This window comes from Trachypithecus francoisi, unplaced genomic scaffold (genome assembly GCF_009764315.1).
Source record: "Trachypithecus francoisi isolate TF-2019V2 unplaced genomic scaffold, Tfra_2.0 Lachesis_group7, whole genome shotgun sequence".
In the NCBI taxonomy this organism is placed as follows: domain Eukaryota; kingdom Metazoa; phylum Chordata; class Mammalia; order Primates; family Cercopithecidae; genus Trachypithecus; species Trachypithecus francoisi.
In genome coordinates this window covers 83,118,185-83,138,083 of record NW_022681472.1, presented here as the reverse complement: position 1 = coordinate 83,138,083, position 19,899 = coordinate 83,118,185, and the positions used below count along the sequence as shown (strand labels likewise).

Genomic DNA, 19,899 nt, shown 5'->3' with positions numbered 1-19,899 from the left:
TGCACAGGCACCATACTTGGTATTTTATATTGAACATCTCAAATCCTTGCTATCTCCTCAAGGTAAGGATCTTTCTGGGGGCAAAGATTGTTGTTGTAAGCATTATTACCTTTATTTAACATTTACTGAGTCCTTATTGTGTTGCAGGCACTGTGCTGAGGTTTTGTTTGTTACCAGTAGGCAGGTAGTAATGATTTAGATTAGATCATGGGCTCTGGGCCCAGATTTGCCTGTCAGTAGCTGGGTGATTTTGATTAAGTTACTTTACCTCTCTGTGCCTGAGGCTGGGCCTGGAGGTCATCTCCAAAATAGAGACTTATGCATTTAACAAACATTTAGTAGGCACCAACCATTTTCCAGGGAATAAAGCACTTAATAAAATTAACAGAAGTCTCTGCATTCCTGGGGTTCATGAGGGGTTGGGGGTGTCAGACTGTCAACAAACAAATAAGCAAATAACTATATGGTGGGTCAGATGATGATAAGTGCTATGGTGATCAATTAAGACAGAAAAAAAAAAAAAGGGAAGATGGAGGTGCGAGATGGGTCCTGTCTGCATAGAGTGGCCAAGAAAGGCTTATCCAGTAAGATGTTTGGGGCTAGGTGCGGTGACTCATGCCTGTAGTCTCAGCACTTTGGGAGGCTTTGGTTAGCAGGATCATTCGAGCCCAGGAGGTTGACACCAGCCTGAGCAACGTAGTGAGACCCCTTCTCTACAAAAAAAAGTCAAATAATTAAACAGGTGTGATGGAAAATGTCTGTAGTCCCAGCCACTTGGGAGGCTGAAGCGGGAGGATCATTTGAGCCCAGGAGGTCAAGCCTGCAGTGAAACATGATTGCCCCACCGCCCTCCAGCCTGGATGACAGAGCAAGACCCTGTCTTTAAAAAAAAAAAAAAAAGACAAGATGTTTGGCCTCCGTGTGTGTGTGTGTGTCTGTGTGTGTGTGTGTGTGTGTTTGTGTGTGTGTGTGTAAGAAATAGTTTGGGAAAATACTTCAGTAATACTATACAGCAGTTAAAAAAGAATAATGTATGTGTACACACACATGTGCACACACAAAGATCTCCAAAATGTAATTATTAACTGAAAAAAATAAGATGTTGAAATAATTGATTTTCCCTAGCTCTGAATGCCATGGAGTCCACAGAGCCAGAGACAGTGGGTGGAGGACCCAGGGATCAATCTTAAGGGGCTGGGCTGCTGAGGCTCCTGCCGTCGGCCGTCTTCCTCTATGAGGGAGCGAATGCCATGCCTTCTGTCTAAGTCTCTAGGCAACAGCATCTTGTGACCCAGCTTCCAGTCTGGTTTTGCTCTCTTAGTTCCTTGAAGATACTTATACTAATTTCAAAATGAAACAAATCACAAGAGCTTCCCTCACCTCCTGGCCCCCAGCCTATAAGAAGCCACGGAGAGCAATTCATGAATGCTGAGTTGCAAAGTGAAGTCCTAGGGGCTTTATCCAACTACAGATTTCACCCACAGGGTGTTTCAAATATTTTGGAAGTTATTGCCTACATCCAAAATTCAGAAATTTTCATTATATTCAAAGTCCAAAAATTAATTTGGCAGCACGGAACCCACCCTCCCACAATACAACAAGTGGATGCTAAGGGAGGGCTGGCCCCTTTATTTAGGGAAGGCACCCTCCCATTGACCCATCCCCACTCCTTAGAAAGCACCTAGTCCAAGGCTGAGTACAGTGGTTTATGCCTGTGATCCCAGCACTTTGGGAGGCTGAGGCAGGCAGATCCCCTGAGGCTAGGAGTTCGAGACCAGCCTGGCCAACATGGTGAAACCCCATCTCTTCTGAAAATACAAAAATTAGCTAGGCGTGGTGGTGCAAGTCTGTAATTCCAGCTACTTGAGAGGCTGAGGCATGAGAATTGCTTGAACCCGGGAGATAGAGGTTGCAGTGAGCCAAGACTGCACCACTGCACTTCAGCCTGGGTGACAGAGCGAGATCTTCTCTCAAAATAAAATAAACCACCTAGTCCAATCTCCTCAAATATGGTGATCCCACTGCTCAGACAGGTGAGAAGACTCGCACAGCAAGCCAGGGCAGTACCAGAACTACCATTACCACTCAGTATTCCTCACACAAATACCTGTGTCCCTTCCTCCTGCCAGGCTCCACTTCTTCTTCTTTAGGACCAATTACAGCCTTAGAAAGTAGATGATCCACTTGACATTGGGTGACATGGGGCTAGAGCAAGGCCCTGAGGATTACCTTGTGTCCAGGGCATCTTGGGGGGAAGTGGTGTTCTTATACTGCATAATGGCCCAAACACATTGCAACACTATTGCCATAATTAGCCCAGGCCTGGTCATCAGGAGGACTGTTGCTCAATATTATTCTTTGCTTCTTGGTTTCCACATCCAAAGAAACATCACTTCTCTAAAAATCAATTGTCCCCAGCAACCCACCTACACAGTTCTTGGAAAATATGGGTTAAACATTCTGCCTTACAAAGAAAACAAGGAACAAAGAGGGTGAGGAAAATTCATCACCATGGTCCTGTACTTCACATTATTCACACCGACCGCTTTTCCAGTCACCAAGTTCAAAAGACCCTGTCCGTTGGGGCTGCAAAACTATTTGTGCCAACACTTGTCATTAAGGAAGTTCACATGCTTTACTAAACGGGATGACTCGGTACCAAGAGACGCTAAATGGCTTCAAGAGACTACAGGTTAGGGGAACTGAAAATGGCATGGAAGGAAGATGCCAGAATAATCCATTTCTGACAGAGAAGAAGGAAAGGCTGGATGCCAGTCTGCTGCCCAGAACATTGAAGGGACTGTGACACGGGAACTGCAAAGCCTCAGTCAAATACATAGGTGGCCGAATGAGAATCCCTTCCCAAACTTCCAGAAAAAGTAAGGAGATACATGGCTCTCCATGATGACATCCAAACTGTTTTAAGAAGAGGCTCCATCTAGTAATAGGGGATGCCGGACACATACCAAGTGCTTAGCAACCAATACAAACACACACACACTAAACACATGCACACACGAACAACACACACACAAATACACACAGAAAATACACACACATTCACCACACACGCACACAACATGCATGCACACACACACACACCAAACATACGTACACACACACAAACACACACATTCACCAAATACACACACACAACACACAGGCACATAAACACAACACACCAAACACATACACACCAGACACACACACATACACGCCAAACACACACCACACACACATGCACACAAACACACACACCAGCACAAACACACATGCATACAAACAACATACACATATGCACACACACAACACACGAGCACAACACACACACAAGCATAAATACACAAACACATGCACACACACATGCACACGAACACAAACACACACATGGACATAAACATACAGATAAACACACATGCAAACAACACACACAAGCACAAGCATGAAACACACAAACACAAGCAGAAACACACACATACAAGCAGAAACACACATGCACACACATGCACAAACATATACACACAATCACACACAAGCACACAAACATATGCACAAACACACACAAGCACAAAACACACACATATGCACACAAACAATACACATACAAATACACAAGCACAAATGTACATACACAAACACAAGCACAAACAACACACACAAGAACTCACACACAAGCACACACACACACAAAAGCACAAAAACATATACAAACACACAAGCACTCACACACAAACACATATAACACACATAAACATACATAATTTCTGAATCTCAACCTGTGCTGTGCGGCCCTGTGGACTGGCTCCTCTCTGCCCACAATTTTCTCTTGATGATCACACTCATATTTAAGTCGTAAATAACTTAAGTCCCAAATACAAATCCAAATATCCATTTTTGCATAAATTTTGGATATCCAAATTTATCCCTTTGTTCCATGTATTAGGATTTTCCAGAAAAACAGAATCAGTAGGATGTGTGTATGTTGACGAGAGAGACAGAAAGAGATTTTAAGGAATTGGTTCATGTGATTATGGGGGCTGGCAAGTCCAAACTCTGCAGGGCAGGCCAGCAAGCTGGAGCCCCCAGGAAGAGCTGATAACTGTAGCTTGAGTCCAAAGGCAGTGTGGAGTCAGAATTCCCACTTCCCATTTCCTCAGTCTTTTTACTCTTAAAGCCTTCAACTATAGGATGAGGCCCATTCACAATGTGGAGGGTGATGTCCTTTCCTTAAAGTCTACTGATTTAAATGTTAACCTCATTCAAAACATACTCCATGTGACATCTAAATTGGTATTTGATCACATGTCTGAGTACCATGGACTGGCCAAGTGAACACTCTGGATCTGTACATGCAGCTGCCTCCTTACTGTCTCCACTTGGATGTCTGACCAACATCTCTAATGTAACAATTCCACCTCTATCCACAAAAAAAACAAATAGGCACTCCTTCTCACCCTGAGGATTCGCCCATATCAATAAATGGAAACTTCATTCTGTAGTTGCACAAGATAAAGAACAATCAGGATCATATTTTTTATGGCACCCCATAGCCAATCCAGCAGCAAATCCTACCTTTGAGATATATTCTGAATCTGATCATGTTTTACAGTCTCCTCTGCTTCCACCAGGCCAGGATTACTGTAATACCCTGGATTACCACAATAGTCTCCTGATTGGTCTGTCTTTCCACCCTTTTTTTTTCTTTTTTTGAGACAAGAGTCTCGCTCTGTCGCCCAGGCTAGAGTGCAGTGGCGCGATCTCGGCTCACTGCAAGCTCCACCTCCCGGGTTCACGCCATTCTCCTGCCTCAGCCTCCCGAGTAGCTAGGACTACGGGCGCCTGCCACCACGCGTGGCTAATTTTCTTGTATTTTTAATAGAGATGGGGTTTCACTGTGTTTGCCAGGATGGTCTCAATCTCCTGACCTCGTGATCCACCCGCCTCGGCCTCCCAAAGTGCTGGGATTACAGGCATGAGCCACCGCACCTGGCCTGTCTTTCCACCTTTGCCACTTCCAGTCCACTTTCAACACAGCAGCCAGAAGGATCTCATTAAAATGCAAATCAGAACCTGCTAAAAAGTTTCCAATGGTACCATCTCAACAGAGAAAGAGCCAAAGCCTTTACCAAGGCTCCCTCTGAGCCATCTCATCCCTGTCTTTTTTGCTCTTTGTGGCTAGACTGTCTCCCCTGCCACCGTCTCCCCTGAGGTATGGCTGCCTATCTCTCATGACCAGATGGGGCATTTCCTGAAACCCACCCAGCTACAAGGGGAAGGAGCACCCACCAGAGCCTTAGAGGCTGAGCAAGGGCAGTGACTTTAAGACATTAACTCAAGGACAACAGGAGGGGAGGGAACACTGAAAGGTGTTAACTAGAGGAGAGGTGGGCACAGGGTAGAATTTGTCTCTTTGGAGGATTCCCCAAGGCAGCTGGTGTGGATTGTCCACTGAACTGTATTTTAAAAGAGAAGAATTAGGTAGCTGCCAGGCAAGGAAAAGTGGGAGGAGGGAGGAAGGGGGAAAGGAGGAGAGGCAGGAACCTGAGCAGGTGCTCTGCAACCTTCATGAACTCCCCTGCCAAGCGCTACTATTTCGCACAGCAACAGTCGTTGACTTACAGGGAACAAACGCAGAAAGAAGAAATGGTGTTTGATTGTGGCCAGAAGAAAGAAAGCCTTCCAGTGGCCAAGAGGAGGGGCACCCTGTGCTGAGCAGGTTGGCGTGACAAATGGAGCTGATCCGTCTCTCCCCTCCCTTCTGCCTCCCTTCCCTCCCTCAGACAGGACCTGAGCACAAAGACACAATGGCTGCAAGGTCCCTTCTGTGTTCTGATGACTTGGTTGCAGACTTTTGGAGACGGAGAGAGGAACTACCATCTTTCCTACTGAAGAACATTAAATCTCCTTCCGAAGACCTGCCCAGCTCTCAGCAGGGAGCTTTGTCCACCAGACCAGGTTCAACGTACCTATAAGGCCTCCTCTTACTGAATCTAATGAGGCAGGGGTGCTCCACTTCTCAGAATGCCTCTCAATTAGCAAGACACAGCCTACTGCAGAGCATATTTTTGCGAGCAATAAAGGATTCCGTCCCCAAGGAGTCAACTAACAAACTGGGCCCTGTCAAATCTGTGAAATGATCCTAAACAGGCCAAGTGAAGACTGTGCATCAGGGCAGGGCTGGGAAATGGGTGACTTGATTATTTACAGAGGCTTGTTACTCCAGAGACCAGCACCCTCAAGCCCATTCACGTGCCGCACCTCCCTCTTAGGACTTATCACTGCTGGAAATGACATTCTTTCTTTCTTAGCCTCCCTCACTTGGCTACAGACCCCATTAGTACCATGGCTGCATCTGCCGTTCACCGCGGCAACCTCACACCCAGGGACGTGCCAGGCATGTGGTGATCACTGAATAAATACATGCTGAATAATGACACTGCTCATGCCAAAAGGGGACAAGAGACAGGATGGAGGCTCCCGGGGAAACGTGGAGTTCAAAGGAAACTTCCATCAACATTTGATCGAAATTCTTAATTCCGAACAGCAAAATAAAAGTTTACACCAGTGATTCCAATCTCAGGACTCTTCCATGGGGGTCCTCCGTCTATTTTTCGAAGGGTCAAGAAGTCTACCGGGAATTGCACCTTCCTTTCCAATATGGCCACAGTTGTCACCTAAAATATCAAGCTTCTTTGCTCGATACTGGCCAGAATTATATCAACTCAGCCTGGTGACCCAGATCAGGAACTCCCACTGGCAGATATTTTTAGATAAGAAAGTGGAGGAATAAATACTTAACTATGAAGTTTGTTCGGTTGATAAACTCCCTCACAGAGAAAGAGAACCAGTAAAAGGGATTTGTGGTATTGCAAATGTTGGGAACCACTAGTTTACACCAGTGGTTCTTCATCAGGGGTAATTTTGCACCCTCACCTGCCCACCAACCCCAGGAATGGTACTGAGCTAAATGCACTGCTGGGCTCTAAGCCACCAACGCGAGCAGCATTTGTGTTGAACTGGAAGGCAGGGGCAGAGGCTGAGCTTTGTGTGCTCCTGAGCAGCTCTGTGTCCCATGGGGTTCAGAACCCAGGCTTCTCAGCAATGGCAGAGAACCTGTGAGGGTTGGGTACCCCCTCTGTCTGTGGGCACAGCTAGCCTAGCATGTATTTATGTTAAAAAATGCATTGAGATCCTCCCTCCAAATGGACTCTTCTTACAGGCCAGATGCTTCAAGGCTGTCACCCACTTCCCTTTCCAAGCCTTTTGCTGACATGGTCTCAGGAATGCAAACAAACTGCAACAACACAATAACAATGACAATTGCATTTCCAGGTAGGGAAAAGAACATTCTCTATAGCGAATCAAAGCAAGCTCCCTCAAACCCACAGCTGAAAAATCCATTAAAAGTATAAATTATAGAATCTCATCTGGGATCACCTCTTACTCATTGTGTGACCATGAGTCAGCCAGCCTCTCTGTTCCTCAGTTTCCCCAGTGGGAAGCAGTGATAATGATTACTCCCCTCTGAACGTATGTGCAAAATGAAAACAAATGGGCGTATGTCCCATCACCAACTGAAAGATAGGTGAGGAGACTGTAAAATGGACCCAGTGGCTCCTGCCCCTCAGAGGTGTGGTGACTGCAGGGCCTAAGGCCCCAGCATAGTGTCCAACCCCCACAGAAGCGCTGAATCTCGGGCACCCCTGCCTCCTCCCACTGCCTGGGGGAGCCTCCATCTGTGGACCTCTGGCAGTGGCAGTGGTGGTGGCTGACTGGTCAGGAGGAGAGCGGCCCAGGCAGCTATTTGGTGAGAATCTCAACAGCAAGTATGCATCAAAACCATCCCAAATGTCCCAGGGAAGGAGCCCAAACCCATGGTGGGCCTGGAGGCTGCATCCTCAATGCAGCAGAGGCAGGCAGGAACGGAAGAGCACCCTGTGGCCAAGTCCTGGCCCTAACGAAGCCTCAGGTTTCTCTAACAGTCACTTGCTCAACTGTCCTCCAGGAGCTGCTTTGACGGCCTTCTAGTACCTTTCTGGCAAAGCCCAGGTGCGGTAACCCTGCAGCAGCTTCCATTCACTCCTACAATGCCTGGCAGGTACCTGGCAGGTACATGGCAGGGGTGAGATTCCTGTTTACTAAATAAAAGAATGATGTATGTTCATGAGTAGTTTACAGAGGTAAAACTAGGGCTGCCTGTGAACGGCAGTGCCTGGGAGGATCAGGAGTGAGTGACTGTTTCAGAATAGCCACTAAACTACTGAGGCCTCAACACAGTGCCCAGCCCTGCAGAAGTGCTGGGTCTCGAGGACCCCTGCCTCCTCCCACTGCTAACTACTAAATGTCCTATCAATCCTATCCACAAGCCTCAGCCCAGAACACCTCTCCAGACATTGCCCTGTATTGCGACACCCCTGTGGAGAGGTTCTCCAGCATCCAGTGCCTTCTTGTCGATGAGGAGGTGTAAGAGTCAAGGCACAGGAGGAAGGTGCTGGGGTACATACTGTGCTCCAGACAGCCAACTTTATGTGTGTTTCACAGCTCAATCCTCACCACCATGCATGAGATGGAAATGACTATTACCCTTATTTTACATCATGATGTTACAGCAGATGACAGACAAACCTGGGGCTTTGAGAAGTAACATGGCAAAAGGCCCCTTAACCAACAAAAGGCAGATGTGAACTTGAACCAAAGCACTGGGACTTCAGGGATCTACCTTGGAACCACTGGGCTGTTCAGTCTCCTTCATCACTAGGGAAGTGGTGTTAACACTTATAACATTGCAAGGACACATTGTATTAGTTCCTCTTGCTGCTGTAACAAATCATCGCAAACTTGGCAGCTAATAACAACACAGATTTATTCTCTTAGCCTTCTGGAGGTTAGAGGGTGAACTAAGTCATAAGGAACTAAAAGCAAGATAACAACAGGGCCGGGTCCTTCCAGAGCTCCAAAGGAAAATCCGTTTCTTGTCTTCCACTTCTAGAGGCGGCCAGCATTTCTTGGCTTCCGGCTGCATCACTACAATCTCTGTTTCCATGGTCACATCACCTTCTCATCTACGGTAGTCAGTCTCCCTCTGCCTCCCTCTAATAAGGAACCACTAATAAGTAACTATTTGTGATTGCTTTGGGTCCACCTGAGTAATTCAGCATACTCTTCCTATCTCAAGATCTTAACTTAATCACATCTGCAAAGTCCTTTTTGCTACGTGATGTAACAGTCAAAGATCCCAGGGATTATGGTCATCTTTGGGGGCTGCTTTCCAGCAGACCGCATGTGTTGACTTGTCTGTAGCCTGCCTGCGCTGTCTTACTTGTCATCACATTCCCAGCACCTAGCAAGGCTCAATAAACGCAGAAGGAGGAAAGAAGGGTAGGAACACAAGCATTCCATCCCCTAGCCCCCCACAGAGTGTGAGAGCAGAGAGAGATGGGCTCAGGTCCAAGGAAGGCTGAGCAGACACATGCATATCTACTGGGAACCCTCAGAAATTGCAAGGTGTCAGCACCTCATTGGCTTGAGGTCGGAAGTCCCCAGTGAGTCATGTGTTTGTTTTCCTAACCCTGTGTGTTCCCACAGTGATTGCAGCCTAAACAGCAGGCCCGCAAGCAGCAGGCAGCTCCTCTTCTGCCAATTTCCTGGGAATCCAGGCAGGGCTAGAGTAGCCAACAGGTTTACTGCTGTGCCCTGGTGAAGGCACTTCTCCTGCATGACAGTAAACAAAACCAGACAGAAGAGAAGGCTGCAAATAACTGGATCCTTGCCACAAACGCTTTTATTGCCCCCTACCCCTGCCCACCATGTGATACTATGAACAGTTGCTTTGCAGGATAAATAAAAGAGCCATAATAGATACTGCACATGCCAGGACTTTGCAAACATCATCTCTATTCTTTTCAACCAATCAGGCAAAGCAAGTGTTTCTATGTGTATTTTACAGATGGGGAAACTGTGGCAAAGGCAGCAGTAAAGTAACTTACTCAAAGTCCCCTGCTTGGGAAAAGGCAGAGCAAGGATGCCAACCTGAACCTGTCAAACTCTATAAGGTTGAACTCTTTCAGCTTTGGCACACATTTGCCAAGTGTGAGGAATAAATTGTGTATATGGAGACACAGGTCTTGCCTGTGCAACACAGCCAGGTGTTCCAGCTTCCAAGTTAGAGCTGAGTGATCTGGAGCCCAAGGTCCCTGCTGAACTAAGGGTGTCCCTGCTTGTACCTACATTTGCCCATTTTGCACATGTATGTTTAGCTTCCATGTTGTGTTTGACACTGTAGTGGGCATAGAGGACACAGAGCTAAATAAAGGAGCCACAGTCACCCCCTTCAAACGGTTCAGTGGACACACACACCAAGAGATGAGCCAGAACAGCATAGTAAGTATGTTCTGGACCAGAGCAAAGCCCTCAACGTGTGATGTTCCAAAATGGAGAGTCAGCAACTCCACCCAGGTGGTGAGAACAGTCTTGTGGGAAATGGGTTTCTTCCCCCAGGTCCAGAAGGATGAACAGAAGTTTTCCAAGAGGAAGAGAATACTAGCGCTTGCAGAAAAAGGGCATCCTCCTTATAAACCTTCAGTTCACTGGGAAAAATAAATACATCCCTGGATTGATGTTTGGCACAGAATAAGTGTAGAGAGGGAAAGAGGAAGACGAGGAGGAGGAGAAGGAGGAGAGAAAAGAGGGGCTGGGGGAGGAAGAGAACATCTTGTTTGTATCTCCCTCATTCAAAGCTCTGCACTTTGCTTTTATTAGGCCAAAGGTCAGGGCTAAAAAAAAAAAAAAAAAAAAAAAAAAAAGTGCAGCAGTGCCGATGGTACCACCTGTAAGCTCACAGCTCGGTAGGGTTGGGGAGGTGGCCGGCAAGGCAGATGGCTACCCAGCCTTCTGACTTTGGCCACCCAGGAATCACTTTCAAATATGTCTTCTTAACATGGGAAAGCAAGTAAAAGTGTGGAGAGGGGCCTCAGGCAGGAAAGTGAAGAAAAGTATTCCTAAGGGAATGGATTTTAGGATACAGGCCAAAGACTTAATTTGGCATCTGGACTCCCTGGGGCTATGCCATGGTGAAGCGGGACAAAGGAGAAGGGGAAGCAGCTCTAACTACACAAGGAGGAATGCCTTACTTCAAGGCCATTGTCAAAATCAGAGCCCCAAGTCAGTTTCAGTTCTCAAGGCTGGAGATTTCGCTGAACTGGTGAGGCCCCAGCCTGCACACTATGGCTAATTTATGGCTCAAAGGCCTCATGTCTCCATGACCTATCTCAAAAGACCTTCTTCTGAAGACTCCAAAGATTTTATGAAAAGTCCTCTGCTATGTTCTAGCCTCTGGGGTGGCCACCCAGGGAGAAGCTTGTGGAAAACCTGTGGTGATAGCAACCTGTGGAAAGGAGGTCACAATTGCTCTCTCCTAAAGCTTCTTTTCCTTCCAGCCTCCAGGACCCAAGTAACATTGTGAGGGAGAACTGACTGCAAGCGTCACGTAAGTCTGACCTGGGCACAGGTTTGGGTTCACACACACACATGCACACACAAATGGGAACCAGGCAACTGACATTCCAATGCTGGTTGAGCCACTGCTCTGTGCGGCAACCTTGATAAAGCCCCCTGGTCCCACAGAGCCTCGGAGAGCCACAGCATTGATCTCCTTAAGTGGATTTTTAGGTATTCAGTCACTGCTAGGTGCCTGTTAGTTTTTCCCTCTTTCTAACAATGTAAACAGTTTTAAGTAAGGATGACAGCAAAGCTCAGAGAAGCCTGAGGGACAGTTGAGATGACATCACCTGTTGTGATCAAGTGCAAACAGGTCCTGACTCTTCACCCTATCTGCACCCTCACCCTCCACCAGGTACCTCTGCAGCGCCTTCCCACTGTGACACTCAGCGTGGTGAGGTCACTCACCTCAGCCAATGGGGTGCTAGCAAAAGAGAGGCCAGCAGAAGCTTGGAAAGGGCTTGTTCACCTGGGAATGGTCTTGCTCTTGCTCTGTGCTTTTCACCATAAGAAGGACACTCCCCCAGCTAGTCTGCTGGTTTCAGAAGGAGACGAAAGACCCAGAAGGCAGAGTGGAGACACCCCAGCGACTCCAGCAAAATGACATCAGCCAGCAGGCAGTCACACCCCAGATGTGGAGGCAGTCAGCTAAGCTCAGCACAGCTGCTTGGCCAGTCTCCCCACATGTGCAGATAATAAATGCTTAACATTGAAAGCCACTCAGATTCTGTAGTTGTTACTCCGCATTGCCGTGGCAAAAATTAATTGATGCAATTATGGTACACCATGATGGAAATATGATATGCATCTCCCAGGGCTACTGATGAGTTTCAATGAAATAAATGAAGGTCTTACCTCAATCAACAGTAGCTATGATCCACCATCTCATAAGAGGACTTGAAGTCACCACTAACTGTCTGGAGAGGTCAAGGGAACAGCCTCAATTTCCTGTCCTGAGGGAACAACCAATGTTCATGAAGGCAGCAGGAGTGGGGCAACTTCCTCACCCTTCTTGCTATAGCCCCAGAGGTTCCAGCAACCTTGGGCCCAGTCACACAGTCAGGATCCGGAGCTGTAGGCACAGCAGTGTGGGCTGCTACACCCATGTCCTCCTCTTCCGCTCTGGGCCTCGCAGACTCCACCGCATGACTGCATGGGTCTTCAGCCGCCTCTTAAGACCCAGTTTCCTGGGATTTCAAAATGACTCCCCCTCCAAGGCTTGCTCTCAGGATCAACAATGAAAATGGATTTGAAATCCCAGCAAGAAGCAGATTGCTATATGAAATGAGGGCATGTCTTCCTCCTTCACCACCGCCATCACTGTCATCGTCGTCATCCTCATCTTCATCATCATCACCTGGTTGTCCTCACTACCATAATAATTAGGGGAACACAATATTCCAAAGACTAGGGGGAAGAAATGGGTAGCAAGGTGGCTATAGACCAGTGTTTCACAACCAGAGTGCCAGGTTCAAATGCCGGATTGTCTTTTCATGTGCTGTGCCATCTTAAGGAAATTACTTAACATCTCTGAGCTTTGGCGAAATTTCTCATCTATAAAATGAAGACAACAGTACTACCTACCTCTTAGTGTCATTATGAAGATTAAATGAATTAATATAAAAATCAGTTAAAATAGTGTTTGGCATATATGAAATGCTCAGAAAGTATTAGCTGTTATCGTTATTACTACTGCAGCTGTTATCATTATTAGATGCACACACACAGAGTAGGCACTTTAACTTATCAACCTATCTAACCCTCACAAAAACTCTAAGAGTTTGGACTCATTCAGTCAGTTTTGCAAGGTGAAGAGCCTTGCTTAGCTTCCAGGTTAATGCTTTGCACACAATACCAGGGGCCCTGGCAACGTGCAGGCGATCACAAGGCCCAGGAATGCTCCCCGTGCCTCTCTACACTCCGTACCTGTGACCAGGAAACAGGCTGATAAGCTCCCTGGCAGTTCCCGGGTCGTTTTTACTTTATTTGTGCTGCTTTCTGCAGCTTTTGTGTTCTACAATGCCTTTGGCTGGGTGAGCAGCCCCTGGGGCATCAAAGGCCCTGCTGGCAGCAAATGCAAAGCCACAGCAGTGCCAAGGGTCCTCCCCTGCCAGCCACCCGCCACCCGCCACGCAGCCCGGGAGATTCACAAGAAGGAGGTGCCCAGCCTCCTAACCACTCCAGGTGTTACTTAACCCTCAGCCTTGCGATCTGTCCCGGAACAGGCCAGGTGCACCAACCCCAGTGTGACAGGTAGGGCTGATGTCCAAGCTGCTCCTGGACTGAGGGCAGCAGGCAGATAGTGTCAACATGAAGGTTTGGAGAACTTCAGTGTGAAAGGGCTCAGAAAAGCTTCACAGGAAGGGCGCTGTTTTGAATCCAGAATGGAGAGATCCCTGTTTTCCACAATTCGATATTCATTTGCTGAACACCTGCTCTGGTGCAGGTCTGGGACTGGGGCTGAGGGATTCAAAGACAATCTGACATGGTCCTGGGCTTGGGGGGTGCACAGGTTAGTGAGGAGGCCACATGTTGAATGCTGTGATGAGCTTTGAGCAAGACATTAGATCAAAAAAGGCTGAACTTCCTGCGTCTATTCACTCAGTAACTATTAACAGAATGTCCACTTTGCAGCAGGTGGTGGGGAGATGCCAGTGAGTGAGGCACACAGCCCCTCTTCTCAAGGAACTTACGTGCTTGTTGACTCTGCCTTGGGGAACTCCAAAAGCCTTCCCGGAGAAGCTTCTGGATGTCAGCTGTGCCTCAAGTAGCTGAGTAATTTGGGGGAACTTATGTTGCATCTCAGCACTTCCACGTCCTTAACTGTAAAATGGATATAATATGTTTGCGTTATAAACATACCAGGTGGCCTTGAAATATTTTCCTGCAGAAAAATTCCCTAACAGAAAAAAAAATTCAGCTTACATTAAATGACAAAAACTGGTCACAAAACCAGAGGAGCCTATTCTTTAGTTTTTCAAATATATGTACATGCAAGAATCTGTATTTGATATGAAATGAAATATGTATGAAAAGTATATAAAATGCATTACATATGTACATAATATAATAGGTATGCACTGTTATGTCCATATAAACTATTATTACATATGGTTATAAACTAGCAATTCTAGTGTGTGTAGGGGTATGCATACGTGTGTGTACATGTGCACACATACGTATATACGTTGGTAGGATAAAAAGGTTTTTTTAATTTTTCTTTTTCTTAAGATGGCATCTTATTCTGTCACCCAAGCTGGAGTGCACTGGCACGGTCACAACTCACTGCAGCCTCTAACTCCCAGGCTCAAGTGATCCTTCCTCTTCAGCCACCAAGTAGCTGAAACTGCAGGCCCACCACCATGTCCAGCTAATTTTTTAAAAATTTTTTTGTAAAGACAGGATGTCACTCTGTTGCTCAGGCTGGTCTCAAGCTGCTGGGCTCAAGCCATCCTCCCATCTCAGCCTCCCAAAGTGCTGGGATTACAGGCGCAAGCCACAGCACCCAGCAACAAGTGTTTGTTTGTTTGTTTGTCTCACTCTGTTGACCAGGCTGGAGTGCAGTGGTACGATCTCAGCTCACTGCAACCTCCGCCTCCTGGGTTCAAGTGATTCTTCTGCCTCAGCCTCCCGAGTAGCTGGAACTACAGGTGAGCGCCACCACGCTCAGTTAATTTTTGTATTTTTAGTAGAGATGGGGTTTCACCGTGTTGGTCAGGCTGGTCTCGAACTCCTGACCTTGTGAAGCACCCACCTTGGCCTCCCAAAGTGCTGGGATTACAAACATGAGCCACCGCACCTGATCACGAGTATTTTTTAAGTTTTCTTTCATTTATCTGAATTTCTTAAATTGTGCAGTAAGCATGCACTACTTTTGAAATTTAGAAAACAGGAGGCCAGGCACAATGACTCACACCTGTAATCCCAGCACTTTGGGAGGATGAGATAGGCAGGTTACTTGAGCCCAGGAGTTCGAGACCAGCCTGGGCAACATAGTGAGACCTCGTTTCCAGCAAAAAAAAAAAAAAAAAAAAAAAGTCAAAAAATTAACTGAGGGTGGTGCTGGGCACCTGTGGTCCCAGCTATTTGGGAGGCTGAGGTGAGAGGATTGCTTGAGTTTGGGAAGTCAAGGCTGCAGCAAGCAGCGATAGAGCCACTGCACTCTACAAAAAATAAAATAAAATAAAAAATTAGCCAGCCATGGTGGTGGTGCTATATTCCCAAGAGCTGCTTGGGAGGCTGAGGTGGAGGATTACCTGAGTCCAGAAGTTTGAGACCAGCCTAGGCAACATAGTAAGACTCCATCTCTATAAAAAATAAAAAATTAGCCAGGTTCAGTGTTGTGTGCCCATAGTTCCAACTGCTCGGGAGGCTGAGGTGGGAGGATTGCTTGAGCCCAGGAGGTCAAGGCTGCAGTGAGCTGAGGTCACATCACTGCAATCCAGCCTGGGTGACAGAGCAAGTCCCTGTCCCCAAAATAATAATAATAAATAACATTTAAAAATTTAAAAATAGGAACAGGAGACCCCTCTTTCACACATGAGTCTTTTAGGCTCTGATGCTCCTCAGCTACTAGAATGATGATCCCCACATGTTAACAGTGCTTCTAATTCCTGTTGAAGGCTTAGCTTGCAATGTGCTAACCTACGGTATTCATCACCCTTTACTGTGCTGGTGAACTGGGTGCTCTATGCTCCCCACTTACAGAAGAGAAAACTGAGGCATGAAGCAGATAGGCCCCTAGCTAGAGATGTCAGAGTGAAGTGCTTGACAGTCATCTGAAGCCAAAGCCAGTGCTCCTACCCTCTGCCCAGTCCTGCCTCTTCTCAGAGAGCTCAGAACCCAGCCAGGCTATTCCTGCTGCCAGTTCTCCTTTATGGAGACACAGGCTGTGGGAGGTACTGCCTGAGACAAACCAGAGGGTTTCACTATGGAGAACAGGGAGCCTGGGAAAGGACTCTGGGCTGTGGGAACAGCCCCAGCCGGCGGCCCTGGATGCAATGCCCATGCCAGCCGAGGAGAACGTCCAGGCATTTCTGTCCCCAAGTGAATGGGCCTGGGAGCAGCCAGGTCCCAGGAGCCAGAAAGGCGGGAAGCAGCTGCCAGCGCGCCGGCACCAGCACCCTGCCTTGCGCGCTTGGGCTAGCTTGGTTGGCTGCCTGTCAAGGCTTCAAAGGAGTGTGCAAAGCAGGCTGGGGGACCTGGCTGGACTGGTTTGCCTGAAACTGAGGTGGCTGAACAAAAGGAGGCCGTGTGGGCTGGTTTGGCGGGATCCTGTGGCGGGACGGAGGGCAGGAAGCAGGAGACAGCAGTGGGAGGGCTGGGGAGAGACACAAGGTGCACTTGGCACTGGGCAGCCTACGCCTGCAGGAGGGGACTGAACACTAACCGGGGGCCTCAGGTAGGGCCCACATACAACGGAAACAGGCTCAGGGAAGGCTTTGCCTTGGCAGGGGATGGCCAGCAAAGTGCAAACTTTTGTGCTGGTTAAACTCCAAGGGATTAGGTGCAGCATCTGTGCATTCTGGGAAATTCATTCAGTCATTTCTCCATTCATCCAACAGTGGCTGAACACTCACCATGAGCCAGCACTCAGCAGTGCTGAGAACCTAGCTGGGGGCCGGAATACCAGGGCCCCTACCTTGCCCACCTTGCATGGTGCCAACAGCCCAGGGAGGTGAGAACCCAGGGTCTATCCAGGATGAAGAGAGGGCAGAGACATGTCACGTGGCACAGAGCATAGACACAATGCCTGGGCTCCCTGGTGATTCCATCACTGACTCTGGGACTCAAAGCCTATGACTTCATCCCCTGAGCCTCAGTGCCCATCATATACTATATGCTCAGTAAGTGTTGGCCAGGCAGTCAAGCACACCAGTGCATGGGTAAGAGCGGGTAAACCCAGGATATAGGATGCTTGTCCCCACTCAGGTTCTCTTCTGACTGCATCCTGCGCATTCCCAAGGGAATCACCACTTTGTGGATGAGAGATTCCACTCTCCAGGGACCTCAAACAGCGAAGTCCTGAGCACAGGGCCTGACACTCTAGGTGTCCAGCCAACTGGAGCCACTGTTAGTGCTGCCGGGGAATGCAACAAGGGGAGAAGGAGTCACTTGACTTCAGAGCCACATAGGCAGGTTGGAACCCAGATCCAAGGGACTCAGAGCCTGGCTCTTTCCTCAACTTCAAGCCAGCACCAAAGAGAAGGTCACAACCTGGCTCTGTCTCTGAGATCCTTATGTAAGAACAGAGAGAGATCCACGCATAAATGGAAGCGGGGGACTGTGCATGGTGTCTTGTAATCAATGGTCACGACAGATGACCCATTAGAGAACTCAAGAAGATCAAGGAAGGCAAAGAGAGGGGCTGGGAGATGGCAGACAAGAACGTCTCAGTGCACAAGCCTGGGAGTCAGGGGTCCCGGATTCTGCTCCAGACTCTGCCAACTCTTCTATGGAATGAGGCCAGTCATGTTCCCCACAGAGCATCTTCTCATTTGGTAAATGAGAGGGCAAGAGCAGAGGATCCATAAGGTCTTTCTTTGCACACTATAGTTCTGTGCTTCCAGAGGGAGGGTAGGTGGGAGACTATAAGGAGAAGGCCAATATTTGAACATTTCTGGCCTCTTGAACAGGACCAGCAGAGCTGGAACAGCTTTGGGTGCTGCCTGCCTTCCCAGGGGTCCAGTCAGCCTCCTCACCCTCCAGCCTGCCCTGGCGTGGCTGATCTCGGTAGTAAGCCAATGTGGGATACAGAGAGCCAGGTTGCAGAGATGGAGACAGAGGGATCTGGGCTCATTTTCTATCCACTGCTCGATGTGGGGCTTGGGGAAAGATATTTCTCCTCTCTGATCCTCAGCTTCCTAGGGTATAAATATGGACTAGAACAACACCTGCTGCAAAAGGTTGTCAGAGAGATTAAATGAGAGCCCAAACAAAAAGCAGCTCAGAGAAACATGAATTCCTCTCTCCCTAATCTCACTTTATTCGAGTGCAAGCCCTTTGAATAAAAATAAATAAATAAATATATATATATATATTATATATATATATATATCTTCTTAAATATCCACTACTACAAAACAAGAGTGAATCAGAAAGAAGGCTGGGGCTGGGTACAGTGGCTCACACCTGTAATCCCAGCACTTTGGGAGGCCGAGGCAGGTGGATCACTTGAGGTCAGGAGCATGAGACCAGCTTGGCCAACATGGTGAAACTTCATCTCTACTAAAATTGCAAAAATTAGCTGGGTGTGGTGGTGCACACCTGTAATCCCAGCTACTCTGGCAGGAGAATCGCTTGAACCCTGGAGGTAGAGGTTGCAGTGAGCTGAGATCACGGCATTGCACTCCAGCCTGGACAATACAGCAAGACTGTCCCAAAAGCAAAAAACAAGGCGGCTGGATTTTCATAAGGAAGATCTGGGCTCCAGTCTCTGCTTTGATACTTATTCTACATTAAGGCACTGGGGAAGCTACTCAAGCTCTCTTGGCCTCAGTTGCCTTACCTGTAAAATGGGGCTAAAAAGAAAGCTCTATTCACAGGGTTTGGGAGACATTAAGTGAGCTAACGTATGTGAAAATGCTTTGCAAATTAGGAAGCTTTCAACTTGTTAATTATTGCAGTGCTGTCTTAGTAAGGCAGGTCCTCTTGTAAGAAACAGCCTTGGAAATAGTCTCTCACGTGGTTCCAAAAGGAAGGGAGCTGTATTGAGATTCTGCGTGAATTTAAATCTTCCTTAACATCTAATCAAAGGCAGGCAGTATGACAAATTCTTTCTGATGTGGCCCAAATGGTCTGGGAATGGTGCAAGACTGGGCATTTGGAGAAGGGTGCCTGCGGTGAGCTGGACAGGAGACTCTCTCCTCTGAGGGCTGAAGGTGCCTGGTGCAGGGCTCTCAGGCACCTTGCCAGTGTTTGTTCTGCGCACATAGCAGGGATCTCCTGCCTTCTCCTCTGGGTACATTAAGTGACAATGGGATTATTACCTGCCTGACAGGTAGTTGAGAGAGGGGGGTACAAACAGGGCAAGAAACAGCTCCTCAGAGAAGCTGCCAGCCTAGCAGCTGGCCCCCGAGGCCCGGAACACCCAGGGTGCAATGACGGAGGGCATCCTGCTTCCGTACCCCGAACCACTGAGCAAACACACAAGTGTGGCAGGTGCCTGGGGCTGCCAGCCAAGTAGGGCTCCTGCTTGGCCAGCACCAGTCCAACCAGCTCCCTGGCACTGCTCCCACTCTCTGATCTGGCAGGCGGAACAAAGGATAGGTAGATACTGGCGCAGCCAGCAAGAGGGGCTTCTCTCCTCAGCTCCTTGGAGGTGTCGTCTGGAAATGGCACATCTGGGGCCAGGCACAGTGGTTCACCCCTGTCATTCTAACACTTTGAGAGGCCAAGATGGGA

General features: G+C 47.9%; 1 long non-coding RNA gene across 2 annotated transcripts in view; it reads right to left on the bottom strand.

The window, feature by feature from the left end:
* LOC117079261 overlaps window positions 1–19,899 on the bottom strand; it is a 140,233-nt gene that overhangs the window by 56,531 nt on the left and 63,803 nt on the right. For both annotated transcript variants that reach the window (XR_004435342.1, XR_004435341.1), the window contains one exon: window positions 12,352–14,319. This is a non-coding gene — a long non-coding RNA (uncharacterized LOC117079261). The remainder of the gene's footprint in view (window positions 1–12,351; window positions 14,320–19,899) is intronic.